Source organism: Schistocerca nitens, chromosome 7 (assembly GCF_023898315.1).
Source record: "Schistocerca nitens isolate TAMUIC-IGC-003100 chromosome 7, iqSchNite1.1, whole genome shotgun sequence".
NCBI lineage: Eukaryota > Metazoa > Arthropoda > Insecta > Orthoptera > Acrididae > Schistocerca > Schistocerca nitens.
Genome location: NC_064620.1, coordinates 304,244,906 through 304,250,857, shown reverse-complemented (window position 1 = coordinate 304,250,857; position 5,952 = coordinate 304,244,906).

Below are 5,952 nucleotides of genomic sequence, written 5' to 3'. Positions count from 1 at the left end.
TCACAGCTGATTAAACGGCTGTACATATTACTAAATAAGATGTTTTGGAAACATAAAAAATGTAAAATATTACTTTCCAAAGTGTTTCTCATCTCTCTTGTCTCGACTAAATGTTTTAAGTACCGGTCTGCAGCTTCAAACCAAGTAAGGCTGGGTTTATGAATACCGTCTGTAGACGCACCACTCTTAAGTGATTTCAGTACTTTTTTTATGTTCATTCATGTAAGCATTTCGAATGCTTCGAATTTTTAATTTTGTTGTAGCAACATCAATTCCAGGTACAGTCTTAGACATAAAAACTGGCCGCCGGCCGGCCGCCACAGAGACTAAGTCCGAGTCGTTCACTTAAGGTGGCCAATAAAACTGGCCGCCCCTGATAACTCTAAGTCTGGCCATCTACACAATCTGGCAACACCGTAAGATGCGGAAGTGTTAGGAGGAAGTGTTCTCTACTTCCGATGTGTGCTCGCACTGTGTGAGCCCGTGGTCTAGCGGTAATAGTTGCGCATTCTAAACTGATAGTCGCCTGTTCGCGTCCACCTATATATATATATATATATATATATATATATATATATATATATATATATATATATTTACTGCATTTCGGCCTTCGTATAAAGTTATGAGTCTGATTGAACATCGAAGATAATTCGCTTGACATTCTACCCACCAGCAATAACAAGTATTCCACAAACAATTCCGCAGGACAGCTCGTGGCTGCGTCGCGATCATAACAGCTTACGCTCGAGCGTTTCCTCGCGCTGCAGCGGCTACCGGCCACCGGCCAGACGCCACCCGCCGCCTGAAATCCGGCGCCGCCCATGTGAACGCGGCGCGACGCTGTCAGTATATGTTTTAACTGTCATTTTCGAATTTGAGGTTCTAGTTATCATCTTGCAGTTAAGCATTGCATTTTGCATACTTGAAAATCATGAACTATGGTTAAGCATTGTAAAATTGAGTCGCAAGTGGAAGAAGGTGTAACATCTGCAACACAACGTTTACTTTTGGTATAACAGAGGGGTGAATGCAGAGGAGGCAACTAGAAAGATTTGAACTGTGTGTGGAGCGAGTGCTTTTGGGAAAAATACGACAGAAAAAGATATTTTTGTTTCAACAAAGATCGTTCTGGCATGAATGATTTTCCACATTAAGGAAGTCTCGACTACTGATACATGTGATAGATTATCATTTCACCATCATGCGACATTTGCAATCAACAGGCAAAGTTTAGAAGTCTGGCGTAGGAGTACTGCATGCTCTAATTCGAAACAACAAAAATCATGGAGTGACTATTATTGAACGTCATCAGGTCGCTCATTGAGCATTCGTATGCAGTACTGTTGTTGGTGACGTGTTATGATGCCTTTATCGTTAAATTCCTAAGAAGAAATGGAAGGCTGAGCCCCACCAAAAGACATAAACTCGAGCAAAGAGTAGTGTGAACATAATATTTTACATCTGATAGCTCCAAAAGTTTGTTTTGGGCTACGAATTCTGCCCCACGGGGTGTGTGCAACACAGCTGGAATTTGTTGCCAACAACTAAGACACCTTTTGGTGGCAGTGTAAGGAAATCGAGCAACAAAACTACATCACCTGTGCTACTGCATGATGACGCACTCTGTTGATTTGAGAAACAAAACTGTCCAGGAGATAGTAAAGTCGTCTCTCAGGCATTTGTATTGATAGGGAAGTCCTCTCTCAAGCACATGTCCCTCTCGTCATATATACGTAAAAATTTACCTTTCCCGCTCTTGATCGATCAACCGTGAAGGCAATTCATTTCTAGACGAAAATACTCTTAAAACTACACTGGTTTAATGACATCGTTAGAACTAGTGGGTTTCTACGGGCGTACAATTTGTAAACAACATTAGCATTGTCAGATTGTTTTAGATATCATGAAAGAAAATTGTGCTCCTGATTAATTTCTCTTTGGCGGTTACTGATGCGTTTAGTAAACTAATGGAAAATTTAATTAAAATATTCACTGTACTAATACAAATTAAATTCAGCTTACTACAGTAACAACACGACGGCAGTCTATCTTAATAAAACATTAAGTGTCTATAAGACGATTGCTCCTATTTTAACGCGAATTAGTAGGATATTACCGACTTTTGACATCGAAAAGATCTGTATTTACTTCATTTCGTGTATCATTCGCAAGTATTATGAAAATGTGTCATCTCATAGATAAAATTATGTATTCACAACAACAAGAAATATGTAGGTAGAAAACAAAAGTGGCATTATGAATTTGGCAGTACCGTAAGGTTTTCGTTCTGACACTAACAAGGGGAGGCCGCCAATTGTGAAATTCAGATTCGATTCATCCTGCGCATAATAAAAGCTCATGGCCAGAGGTGTAATGCGGCAAAGCACCAAGATGCACCTGTCAGCCGTTGTCGAGAAAATCGACAGTTAATAGAAACCGTTGCGGTGAAATACTCTCTACGATGTTTAACTTCCTATAGTGTCGTGGCGCAGCGATAAGTGCTTTGGTTCATAAGTCAAAGGTCGCCGGATCGAATCTCGCGCCATGCAATTTTTTTTTAGTATTTGTTTTTTGTAATTCAAATTCGAACGTTTGACTTACACTATACGTATTCGTTTCGGAATATCGTTTCTACGTCTTCCGTTAACTACACGTGTAAACATTATGAAGACAATTAATAACATTTGTGAAATACAACTTTGTTTGCAGAAAACATAATCATGTTCGAAGTCGCCAGTTTTTCCACGACAAACGACTTTCAACAACGTATTATATGCATAATTGTTGCAACTGATTGCCGGGAAAAAAGTTGCATGGCGCGAGATTCGATCCAGCGACCTTCGGATTACGAACCCGAGCGCTTACCGCTGCGCCACGACGCTGTAGGAAGTTATACATCGTAGAGAGTATTTCACCGCAACGGTTTCTATTAACTGTCGATTTTCTCGACAACGGCTGACAAGTGCATCTTGGTGCTTTGCCGCATTACACCTCTGGCCATGACCTTTTATTATGCGCAGTATGAATCGAATCTGAATTTCACAATTGGCGGCCTCCCCTTGTTAGTGTCAGAACGAAAACCTTACGGTACTGCCAAATTCATAATGCCACTTTTGTTTTCTACCTACATATTTCTTGTTGTTGTGAATACATAATTTTATCTATGAGATGACACATTTTCATAATACTTGCGAATGATACACGAAATGAAGTAAATACAGATCTTTTCGATGTCAAAAGTCGGTAATATCCTACTAATTCGCGTTAAAACAGGAGCAATCGTCTTATAGACACTTAATGTTTTATTAAGATAGACTGCCGTCGTGTTGTTACTGTAGTAAGCTGAATTTAATTTGTATTAGTACAGTGAATATTTTAATTAAATTTTCCATTAGTTTACTAATCGCATCAGTAACCGCCAAAGAGAAATTAATCAGGAGCACAATTTTCTTTCATGATATCTAAAACAATCTGACAATGCTAATGTTGTTTACAAATTGTACGCCCGTAGAAACCCACTAGTTCTAACGATGTTATTAAACCAGTGTAGTTTTAAGAGTATTTTCGTCTAGAAATGAATTGCCTTCACGGTTGATCGATCAAGAGCGGGAAAGGTAAATTTTTACGAATATATGACGAGAGGGACATGTGCTTGAGAGAGGACTTCCCTATCAATACAAATGCCTGAGAGACGACTTTACTATCAATCTCCTGGACAGTTTTGTTTCTCAAATCAACAGAGTGCGTCATCATGCAGTAGCACAGGTGATGTAGTTTTGTTGCTCGATTTCCTTACACTGCCACCAAAAGGTGTCTTAGTTGTTGGCAACAAATTCCAGCTGTGTTGCACACACCCCGTGGGGCAGAATTCGTAGGTCAAAACACACTTTTGGAGCTATCAGATGTAAAATATTATGTTCACACTACTCTTTGCTCGAGTTTACGTCTTTTGGTGGGGCTCAGCCTTCCATTTCTTCTTAGGAATTTAACGATAAAGGCATCATAACACGTCACCAACAACAGTACTGCATACGAATGCTCAATGAGCGACCTGATGACGTTCAATAATAGTCACTCCATGATTTTTGTTGTTTCGAATTAGAGCATGCAGTACTCCCACGCCAGACTTCTAAACTTTGCCTGTTGATTGCAAATGTCGCATGATGGTGAAATGGTAATCTATCACATGTATCAGTAGTCGAGACTTCCTTAATGTGGAAAATCATTCATGCCAGAACGATCTTTGTTGAAACAAGAATATCTTTTTCTGTCGTATTTTTCCCAAAAGCACTCGCTCCACACACAGTTCAAATCTTTCTAGTTGCCTCCTCTGCATTCACCCCTCTGTTATACCAAAAGTAAACGTTGTGTTGCAGATGTTACACCTTCTTCCACTTGCGACTCAATTTTACAATGCTTAACTGTAGTTCATGATTTTCAAGTATGCAAAATGCAATGCTTAACAGCAAGATGATAACTAGAACCTCAAATTCGAAAATGACAGTTAAAACATATACTGACAGCGTCGCGCCGCGTTCACATGGGCGGCGCCGGATTTCAGGCGGCGGGTGGCGTCTGGCCGGTGGCCGGTAGCCGCTGCAGCGCGAGGAAACGCTCGAGCGTAAGCTGTTATGATCGCGACGCAGCCACGAGCTGTCCTGCGGAATGGTTTGTGGAATACTTGTTATTACTTGTGGGTAGAATGTCAAGCGAATTATCTTCGATGTTCAATCAGACTCATAACTTTATACGAAGGCCGAAATGCAGCCACGAGCTGTCCTGCGGAATTGTTTGTGGAATACTTGTTATTGCTGGTGGGTAGAATGTCAAGCGAATTATCTTCGATGTTCAATCAGACTCATAACTTTATACGAAGGCCGAAATGCAGTAAAAAAATATATATACATATAGGTGGACGCGAACAGGCGACTATCAGTTTAGAATGCGCAACTATTACCGCTAGACCACTGGCTCACACAGTGGGAGCACACATCGGAAGTAGACAACACTTCCTCCTAACACTTCCGCAACTTACGGTGTTGCCAGATTGTGCAGATGGCCGGACTTATGAGTTATCAGGGGCGGCCAGTTTTATTGGCCACCTTCAGTGAACGACTCGGATTTAGTCTCTGTGGCGGCCGGCCGGCGGCCAGTTTTTATGTCTAAGACTGTACATATTCACGCATACTGTTTAGTAAACAGTATGCAGTATGCAGCATCTCTCAAATTACTGTCTTTGTATGATTCGCTTTTGTGGTTCCAGAGGCATTCTCGTTCTTGATACACCTCCAAGAATCTCATAATTGTCGCTGTTGACCACTTTTTCGATATATTAATAGCAAACGCACAAACAAAAGCACTATCTGCGAACGAATATGCACTAGGAAGGTTTGAATCCAGCCGCGAGGTAGCAATCGAATGACGTTATTCGATTGTGGAGAAGGCAAAATGGCGCAACAAAGTAGAACCAAGTTCAACTTTTTGTGGCGTGACAAAAGTTGCGCTCCTTAAATGGCGCCACCGAAAACTAGGAGTTCACACATGCAACTACAAAGCAACTGAAGTTCGCCATTAGCAGTGGCGAATACTTTTGTTGTCTGTGTGAACCCGGCTTTAGGCATCCTGAACAACTTAACATGTAAAGAGGATAGCGAAAAAGAGTTTTAGAAAGTCGGTTTTCATCTTTCGGAAGATGTGTCGAATGCGAACGTAGTGAATATTCGATATGACAACCACCACGTAATGTGGTATAATTGTAACAATACCTGTCTCTATGGCCGATTCAAGTGTTTCGCCTTTCAGGCTTTAAACTACACTACATTTTATATAACTATATTTTCTGTTCTATCAAAATTCTTTACATGGCGAAAGAGGTATCGAATGATAACCGCCAACCGGGCTTGCTAGTGCTAGTCCTTCTCTGGTGTGTTTTCATTTTCCGAGGTGGTA